Genomic DNA, 10,865 nt, shown 5'->3' with positions numbered 1-10,865 from the left:
GGGGAAAAGGAATGTGGCTGGTGCCTTTCCTCTCGCCCTCTCGATACCCACATAGATAATAGCCATGGGGTTAAGCAGAGTCCTGTGGGCACAGAGCCCAAGGGACAGACTTGGGGTCTTTAAGAAATATAGTTTCCTCTGCTTCATCTGTCAAAATATTTTCCCCTTGTGTTTGGTGGAAAGAATATCAGTGTGTCCATGTTGACTAGTTTGACAACTGGAAATCCCGAGCTGTAGGCTCATATCCTCTTGGTTCCTCACCAGAGAGGAAAGAGCTTGCCCTACCTCAGCTCACCTCACCTCAGCTCCCACCATTCCATATGGAAAGGGGCCCATTCTCACTGCTGTCTCCCTTCCTGTAAGTACCCAGTCAGTTTCCAGGGTGTACGGACAAGTCGATACAATAGTCTAACCCAGTGATTTTCAACTGGTGTACGGCAAGAATTTTTAAAACATGCAACACCTGACTATTTAGTCAGGGGCACTGACTTTTTTCACCTTAGGCTATCAAAAGAAAAAAATAACAGCAGTCAATACAACAATAGCTGTGGGGGTGTGGATGCTCTGTCTATACGTAGCCATATAATAGAGTGGCATTTTTTTTTTTTTAATTTCAGAGAAGAAGGGGAAGGGAGAGAGAATAATAATCAGCTGTCTCCTACATGTCCCCTACTGGGATCGAGCCTACAACCCAGGCATGTGCCCTGTCTGGGAAATGAACCATGACCTCCTGGTTCATAGGTTGACTCTCAACCACTGAGCCATGAGAGCTGGGCTAGAGTTGTATCTTTTTGGACATGTCATATATAAGGTTGGGTCAGATTGGTTAATTCTTGGTACCAGAAATCCTTATATACAAATATAAGCACCCGATTTTTAAAAAGTCACATTGGACCAGAAAAGGTAGTTAATTACTATTATTATTATTATTGTAAAGCAATCAAATTTATATCTACATTTTTGTCATATCGGCAAAAAATATTTATTTTTTTGGTGTGCCACAGAATTTTAATAGTTAGCTTATGTGTGCCATGAGATCAAAAAGATTGCAAATCGATGGTCTAACATTAGACCCAATGGAGCATTTCATTGACCAACAAAGTCACAGGCAGGTGGAGCTAGAAGAATCCATGTGGGACCACCTGACCCAACACGGAGGGTGTAGTTTAGTGGTGAAGGGTGTCAGCACTAGAGCTGGACTGCCTGAGTTCAAATCCTAGCATTGCCACTTACACCTTCGTAGTCTCTCTGTGTCTCAGTTCCTTCCCAGGACAAACAGGGGTGATGAGACCACGTTCCCTGTAGCGCTGTTGGGAGGCTAATACAGTGCCTGGCTGCCCCTCCAATGATACGAGAAAGCTCAGCATAAATCGTAAATCTCGCTGTGAGTGTGCCACGTGGTTTCCCTTATCACTCCTCCCGGCACATCTCTGCTTAGTTAATGCTTCCTTGTGTGGGTTTTAGGAGGCAGAGCTGGTGGCCTGTGGGCATGTGCACTGGGTCAGACATCCCTCACCGCGTGGAGGGTGCTCGCTGGCCCAGGGGTGAGGAGCACTCTGCCCCGGAGCCAAGCCCTCTCAGCTCAGGCTGCTCGGAGGAAGGCTGCCCAGAAGCAGCCAGGGTTAGAGAAGGGCTCAGCTTGGGGTGCCAGGCGGACAGAAACGGGAAGGATGAGACAGCCTGTCTGAGAAAGTCATGGCCACCCCCCACTCCCAGCAGGAGGAAAGCAGTTGCCGCCCCCATCTTCCCACCTCGTGTGGAGTGACTGACCAGTGACTCATCGCAAGGGAACGTGTCTTGATGAGGACGCAGTACATCTGCATTGGGCTGATGAAACGTTGCTTCTTGTCAACAAACGGGATATGAATGAGTCTGGAAGGAAATGCAGAAAGGGCTTTGCAGTGTGACACACCTGTGCCCCGGCCCTGGCTCTGTCACTTACCAGCTCCGTGACCTTGAGAAAGTTGCTCAGCGTCCCTGGTTCTGTTACCTTGTCATAAAGTGGAGATAATCATTTTTACTCACCAGGACTGTTGCCGCGAGTCAGAAGAGCTGCCATATGTGACGTGCTGTGTGCATGCTGTGTGCTTACTGTGCCGGGCTCGGAGAAAGCAAGCGAGACAATGCCCATATGGCTCCTTTCCCGTCCGAAGGGAATCGTTATGTGTGAGGACACAGGTGGAGCATTCGATTGCTTGTCAACCCGTCCACCCCATAGCATCTCAGGTGGCTCCGGAATTCCTAGACCTGAACTCCAGTCGCTCAGAATATAACAAACCTCAGAGCGATCTTGCTCCTCATGCTGTTGCCATGCCTCCATGAAATTTAAATTACTGCCGTAGCCATAAAAAGGATGTCCATTACTTTAAAAAAATACAGAGTAAGTATGATCTCTCTAGAAAGCAGTAGGCACTTTACCTAGAGCTAATTCAATAATTTCTTACATTTAGAACCTTGTACAGGGCTTTCTTTTTTATTTAAACCAAAGTTACCATGTTTTGTATTTATTTTCATATCAAATTTCCCTCATCAGCAGGACCCGTGAACCACTGGTATTTGTATTGCTACCACTTAATTTTGTATCTGGCACCTCAGCCATGCTCAGTAAATCTTTTTTAAGTGAGCTCTGGCTTTGAGCTGTCCTTCCTACTTAAGCAAATAATGTTAAAAAACCAAATTAAATACTACTCTCCCCACAATGGCTCACTGTGACTCAGGCTAAGTGGTGTTATGCTCTTTCCCTCCCCCAAATAAATTCTCTGTTCACAAGAACAGCTCATCAATAAAAGATGCTCGCCAGGGGCCAGAAGATCCCAGATAGTTCCAAATTTTATTTCCTCTATTTTTCTTACACTTTTCAATTTAACCTCGCGTGGCATCAGTCTAATAAAAACAAAAACAATAGCAATACGGCTGTTACCACCTACTGAACGCTTGCTGTGTGCCTGCGTGCTTGTGGACTCTCCTAGTAGGGCCGCTGCCCAAGGCCACCCCGTTAGGAAGCCAAATTTAAACCCAGAAGCTCAGACTCCAAATCCAGGACTCTTCTCCCAGCGGGCAAAGGCCTCCCAGCCTGGCATTGGGGCTTCCCAGGGTCTCTGCCACCGACTGTGAGCCACACCTCAGTTCTTCCCTTCTGCTCTACGTACTTTCCGCTCTGACTTCACGCTCTGCTGTGGCCCAGAAAACGCCTGCTTTCTGGAATGCTCTTCCTGCCCCTCTGACAGCCAGCCCAGCCTCTCTGAGACCCACGCCCAACGCTGTCTCCTCCAGAAAACCTCTCCGCTCCCCTCTGCCCACCATCACCACGCTCACAGCAGGAGTCTTTCCTTGCTCTTGACAGCATTTTGGGGGCGCCATTCCTGTGCCACCACACACCCCGCCGCTGGTGTTTCAGCTTTGGGCACAGAGTCCCCAATCCTTTCTTTGCTGGGTGCTGCTCACCCTGGAGGCAGAGTCCACGCAGGATCCAGACCTGATCCACGCAGCCCCCAGCACAGGAGAGTGGGGGTGGAAGCCCCTCCCACTGCAGCCCCATGACCGGGAGGCTTTGTCTGACAAGCTAAGTCACACAGATTCTCCTCCTTCCCTTCTGGCTTCCCTTCCCCTCTCCCCCCACTTGATTGATTGAACGGGACTGTGTGGGACTCACCATTGAAGCATGAAATGGACCCACATGTTGCTGGGAGCCACCCAATTAATCAAAGGGCTAGAGGAAAACAAAAATGCTGGCTAAGATCAAAATAAATAATTGCCAAATTAGTCTCCATCTGTGAATTGTTTTCAGCAAACAGAGATCCGTCTTCCGGCCTGCTATGGTTGCACAATGAGGCTTCAACCAGCAGGCAAGCAGAAGGAACTGAAAGTGTTTGGGAGCTAGGCTGTGCCCATGAATTTATTTTGGGGGAAATTCCATTGACTCAACTGGGGTGTATTACACACCTGCTACATATCTGACAGTCTGCTGGGCACTGGAGACATAGTGACAAAGGCTTTCTGTCCAATCATTGAACAGGCCAGTAGGCTCATAACAAGAGGGGGAAGAGGCAAGATGGGCAGGCTTGTCTTGGTCATGTGGCCTACAGAATTTCTGTCACTGCTTTGGGTCTTGGGGACTTCACCTGTGAGGTGGGATGACAACCAGGCTGGTGAGGAGGCAGTGAGATAACATTCACATCAAGCAAGGCCTGCCTCCCCCAGCCTGCTTCATCATCGCTCACTCCTTCCCATCTCTGCCCAGAGCCCACGGGAGCCATTCCCCACTCAGCACAAATGCTACTGGTAAATGGAGGGTTAAAAATATAGCTCAAAGCCGGGACTGGTTTGGCTTGAGGACTGAAGAGCCCTGGGTTCGATTCCGGTCAAGGGCATGTACCTTGGTTGTGGGCATATCCCCAGTAGGTGATGTGCAAGAGGCAGCTGTCGATGACTCTCTCTCATCGAGGTTTCAAACTCTCTATCTCTCTCCCTTCCACTCTGTACAAAAATCAATAAAATATATATATTTTTTAAATATATAGCTCAGGGAATCAAGTCCATGATGGTGACCTCATATAACTGCCTCTGTAAGCAGACTGAACTAAAGAAGGTATTTTCTTCTTTATATTTCCTGCTGAAATGCTTCATCCTTTCTATGAGTCTCAGATGAAGCGCCCTTCCCAATTAACAAATCTTCGAAAGTATCTGAGATCCACGTCTTCGTTTCCCTGTGTTGATGTAAGAACTGTCCAAACTTGTAGAGAATTTTTATGAAAGTTTATTTGAGCCAAACTGATGGCATTGCCAAAGTCTCAAATGCTCCCAAGAGTAAGTTTTGCAGTTCCTTTTATGCATTTGGAATCAAGGAGGGACCATGAGGAAGATTACATGAAGGTGGCAGAAAGCAAGGCACAGGATAGGTACCAAGAGGTGTGCTCTCTTGGGTGTGGTTACACTTCCCAGGGGTCTGAAAAGAGGCATTTTTAAGGTGTGTTACCCTAGATCAGTGGTCGGCAAACTCATTAGTCAACAGAGCTGCAAACCGTGGCTCGTGAGCCGCTTGTGGCTCACGAGCCGCAGTTTGCCGACCACTGACCTAAATTAACAAAAACAGTGAGCAGAGCTTGCTTAAGGGAAAAATAACTTTTTACTAGGGAAATTCTAGGCCTACCCATATAACCTGCCCAGTTAGGAATTTATGGTCAGAACACCCTGTGAGGTTACTTTCGGTTAGATTTATTACAGAGCTCATTTTTTATCCGCCCTCATTTTTCGATAGTATTCACATTATCAGGTTCTGGTGAGCAATAGATGGGATGACTCATATTTATTCAATAAATGTTTATTGAATGCCTGTCGTGTGCCAGCACTGTTCTGGTTTCTGGAGTTATTGCAGATTTAAAAATCTCTGTCCTAGCGGGCAAGGAAATGTAACAAATATCGATGTGAAATACAGGGGTTGGCAAAGTGGGTTTATAGTTTACAGTTGTGAGTATATAAGACACAGAGTTTATTATTGTATTACTATTTATTATTATATTATACTAGCGTATTTGTATTACTTGTCTTATGGACTCGAATAAAACTATCCTATTCACATATCTATCTGCCATTATCATCCAGAGCAGAGATTCAAAACCCATCTAATGACTAAAATTATTTGGAGAACTTTTTAAACAAACTTTTCTCATGAGTATCTCAGAAAAATCTAGAGGTTGGGTCTAGGAAATGTCTGTGTAGCTTTAATGCTCACCAGGTAACGCTGACGATTAGGATTGAAGGAGTACCTCTATCCCAGATGGCTCCCTCAGAACCCCTGGACGTCCTGGGCTAGAATCGGAGACTGTTGCAGACTCTCACCATCCACACTGCTCATGGCTGGTTTCCAGAATAATTGGGTGTCGGGGAGGGGAGCAAGGGAAGGCCTTATCTTCTCTTATAAAATTTCTCTTTCTTCTGTTAGAGAAGGGAGCAAGAAGCACATGGAAAAACTTTCTCCCATCCTGAGTAGCTCCTGGCTGCTGATAAAGTGCTAGAAGGAAAGGAATACACTAGCTATTAGGTGAGTCAGCCTTCTACCCAGAGAACATCCATCCCAAGTAATAATCTAGCATAATCCCTAAGAGCATGGTCTTGGGAACCAGTTCTAGCACATAACCCCTGCTTGACTGTGGACCAGACAATATAGCCTTTCTGAATCCCATTTTTCTTACCTATAATACTCATCTACCAATTCATTCGTCTTCCAATTCATCAATCCACCCATGTACTATCCACTCAGTGAAACATCAATCCACCTACCTTTCCATTTAGCCATCTATCCATATCATCAAACCAGTCTTGGATGTCTAATGGCACCATGAGAATGAAATATCTTTATGGTCCTTTATGGTCTGAGATTTTGTGATTCCATAAAAATTGATGGATAGTGAGTAGGCTGCTCATATACAGAATGAATCACACTGTCAGCATGCCCTGTAAGAGCTCCCATCTAGTGGAGAAGATAAAAAAAATTACACACATCCGAAACCGGTTTGGCTCAGCGGTAGAGCGTCGGTCTGTGGACTGAAAGGTCCCAGGTTCGATTCCGGTCAAGGGCATGTACATTGGTTGTGGGCACATCCCCGATGGGGGGGGGGGGGTTTGCAAGAGGTAGCTGGTCGATGTTTCTCTCTCATCGACGTTTCTAGCTCTCTATCTCTCTCCTTTCCTCTCTGTAAAAAAACTGATCATATATATATATATATATATATATATATATATATATATATATATTTTTTTTTTTTTTTTTAATTACACACATTTATTTAGAGCTGAAAGCAGAAGAGAAAAGAGCCTAAGGGGCATGAGTGGCAGCATGAAGGGTGGGGCTGGTTGAGAATAAAGTGGCCTGAGCCATACAGAGAAAGGTAGCCTTGTTTTTAAAATATGTGACAATCGCCTAGCCAGTGTGGCTCAGTAGTTGAGTGTCAACCTATGAACCAGGAGGTCATGGTTCGATTCCTGGTCAGGGCTTATGCCTGGGTAGGCAGCATGCAAGAGGCAGCTAATTAATGATTTTCTCTCAGCATTGATGTTTCTGTCTCTCCCTCTCTGAAATAAATAACAAAATATTGTTTAAATGTGACAATCATCATTATGGGTTCGAGGGGTACTATTATAAAAGCCAGAATCTACCTCCCCCACTAGCCCAGGCCATGCTTCCGATTCCTGCCCTCTTTTGGACACGGGCACCTGCTCCCAGGTAGTTTCTGCGAAAAGCACAGCTTGCCCTGGAACACATCAATCAGTATCTATCTGCAAGATTAGCAACCGCACCATCTGTGACTTCAGGGTCTCATTTTCTGAGCCTGAAAGCCGACATGTGACAAGCGCACACAGAGACAAACAAAGGGTCTGTTTGGAATCTGAGCAGCCTTAGAAAACTGCCTTGTATAGACACTGTGGCTGCAGAATGGCTGAGCCCGAGAGATCAGGAATTCTGTTTGGAGGGAGCCTGAGAAACCTGGCTTTCTCCTCATTTTGATGCATTGCTGGGCAAAGAGCATTCAGCAGAGAGCAACGAGTACCCAAACAGTAGTAAGAAGGAACCAAAAGTCAAATGAGAGCAGCAGAACAAAAGAGGAACGAGGGACTAACAGGCAATCCTGAAAGAAAAAGAAGAAGGAAAAAAAAAAAAAAAAACAGGCAAAAAGTTCCACCTCCACCCCTACGAACTTGACTTCTCTGTCATTATTTTCTCACTTGGCTTTGCCTAAAGGGATTCTTCCAGATCAGCCTGCACTAGAGGCAGCTGCCTGGGGCCATGGAGAGGGTGTGACCCCTCCATGCTTCCCATTCCTACCCTCTGCATCTCTTCTTCCAAGAGGCAGAGGGCTCCTGCCCCCAGGCAGTGGGGACTGCTCACCGGAGGAGGAGCTCAGGGATGTAGGTTCCCATGGGGTGGAAGGCCACCAGAGCAGTTCCTGACATGCAGCTGTGCAAAGAAGGAACCTCTCTGCTTCCGTACATTAGGCCATTGTAGATAGTTTCCGTTCTCTAGGGCTGTCTCCTGACTCAGCTTCTCCATTCTTACACGTCAAATGCTGCCACCCCCTCCTCCAGGGGGCCCACAGCACTTGATGTTTGCCTCTTTTTCACCTTGTATTACTTTTGTATTGAAATCTCGCCTTTCCTCCTCCAACTTTATTGCTAATGTGAAAAGGATAGAGTGCTTGCTTTGGAAATAAACTTGGAACAACAAAGAGAAAATTAGCACGGACCCTGCACAAAGGGGATATGCAAATTCGTGAAGCGTTCCATATTTTTTCACTTATATGTGGAATGTAATGGACAAAATAAACTGATGAACAAAATAGAAACAGAGACATGGATGTGTAGAACAGCTGTCAGAGGGTAGGGGGTAGGAGGAACTGGATGAAAGAAGGTGAAGAGAGTAGCAAAAGTGCACATATGACTGAAACCGGCTTGGCTCAGTGGATAGAGTGTCAGCCTGCAGACTGAAAGGTCCCGGGTTCAATTCCGGTCAAGGGCATGTACCTTGGTTGCGGGCACATCCCCAATAGGGAGTGTGCCAAGAGGTAACTGATCGATGATTCTCTCTCATTGATGTTTCTAACTCTATTCCTCTCTCTTCCTCTCTGAAAAAAAAATCAATAAAATATATATTTTTTGAAAAGTGCACATATGCATAACCCATAGACACAGACAGCAGTGTGGTGAAGGCCAGGAGAGGAGAGAGCAGGGGCTGGGTGGAGGTGGGAAAAATGAGGAACATCTGCAAAGTGTCAACAATTTAAAAGAAAAGGGTAAAATCCTATCTATGTAGTATTAGCCACATAGTTTGTCAGTATCCTATATAATAAAAGCCTAATATGCTGTGTCTGGTTGTCCAGTCATCCGTTCAACCAATCAAAGTGTAATGTGCTAATGATATACTAAGGTAGCTCAACCACTGCTATGACACGCACTGACCACCAGGGGGCAGATGCTCTGACCCATAGATTAGCTTGCTGCTGGAGTCTGGCCAATTGGGACTGAGTGAGATAGACCGGACACACCCTGGATCCCTCCTGCATCCCTCCCCAGCCCCAATTGTGCACTGGTGGGGTCCCTCAGCCTGGCCTGTGCCCTCTTGCAATCTGGGCTGAGGGACACCCTCCTATCCCACCCTGAGTGCACGAATTTCCTGCACCGGGCCACTAATTGTAGTTTGGGTTGTCCAAACTTTTACAGGGGACTATATTAGATTATCATTAACAAGTAGGTAATAGAGAAAGCTGTGCTTTTTTGGGGTTATCCAATGTGCCTTTGTCTATCTTATGGATATTAGATAGAAGTCCACGTCGATCAGAAATTCCTTGGTAAAGTCTGATTTTTTTCATTCTCCTTTTGAAGTCAAACAATTGCACTAAACTAAGTCAAACTAAAAGGACCTCAGAAATCATCCAGGGAAGTACCCCTTCCCCGATTTTACAGACAAGATTGCATCGTTTCGACATAGTCACCCCTTCAGCTAGGACTGTTCCGAAGCAACAAGTACAGTGCCAGTCCTGGGCCCTCTCGCTACCCGTGCCCCACAGGGTTCAATGCACAGAGCCCGGGGCACAGTGGGGCATGGCAGTACACCGCTTCCCATCAAACCCTTCCTCTCCACTCTGCTCCTCCCGGAAAGTGGAAATAGCCTGGGCAAGTGCTCTTTCCACCCTTACAGACGTGGATGTTCCTCCTTCTCTCTCCAAATTAGTCCCTTTAAGAAAAGGGGGAAGGAAACCACTGGTCACTCCTGGGATTAGTCACAGACACACGAGTTCAGTGTGGAACCGAATCCCAGTCCGCACCCTGCTCAAACTTCTTTCCTCGCAGCTGGGTGGGAAGGGGAGGTCATCAGTGTCCCCCCCAGAAGCACTCGGCAGGCAGGTGGTCAGGGAGAGGAGAGCTGCCCTCTCCGCAGGCCGCCCTGAAGCACCAAGTGACGGTTCTGAAGGTTAAAACCAATGACGGACACCGGTGGGGACAGGCACAGGGAGACTTGCAGAACAGTTACTGCAGCAAATACAGCCAAAGTCACGTGTGCAGGTCCAGACCGGCCTTGGGTGCTGAGATACACATGTCAGTTCCGGCCCTGTCACTGAGGGTTCCAGCGAGCTTCTCCTCTGCTTGTTGGTAGAAGGAAACTCAGGGTGTCTAATGAGAAAGGCTTGGCTGGCCACATCTTTGCTCCTCTCCATTGTTTTCTCAGATTCCCACAGGGAGAGACTGGGAGAGAAGAGGGGGTGGGGGTGAGGGAGGATAGGGGGAAGGGGGAATGACCATTTGGGAGATAGGACACTGAGGCACAGAAGGGTTAGTAACATCCCCAAGTCTAGGCAGCTGGTTAGGGCAGCTCAGAGACTCAGAGCCAGGCCTCTGCCTCGCCGGTAGGAGTCTTCCTCAACCCTATGGCAACCTCAGTGGGTCCTCCAGAAGCCCAGAGGGCTTGCCACTCAACAGTGTCTCCTAGCAACAGCAACACAAGCCCCGCCCCCTGCCTCTCTCTCTTTCTCTCTCTCTCTCTCTCTCTTACACACACACACACACACATAAACACACACACACACACACACACCACACATACACCTACACCCACACCACACACACACACACACTCATACCCACACACACACACCACACACACACACACACACACACACACACACACACACGGTCTCAGCTGAGGTGGGGGGTGGGGGGAGGTGGCTCTCTCCTGGAGGCTAAGATTCTCCTCTTGATGCCTCTGGTTCTCACTTTCCTCCGGTTCAGCTTCTGGCGGCCACCCCAATATTATGCCCCACGGTTATTCTCCTTTCCCTTCAAACTCTGGCCCAAGCTGGGCCAACGAGTCCTCT

The sequence above is a fragment of the Pipistrellus hanaki genome (genome assembly GCF_964339955.1).
Source record: "Pipistrellus hanaki genome assembly, chromosome: 17".
Taxonomy (NCBI): domain Eukaryota; kingdom Metazoa; phylum Chordata; class Mammalia; order Chiroptera; family Vespertilionidae; genus Pipistrellus; species Pipistrellus hanaki.
Note: the sequence above shows the minus strand (reverse complement) of the source record.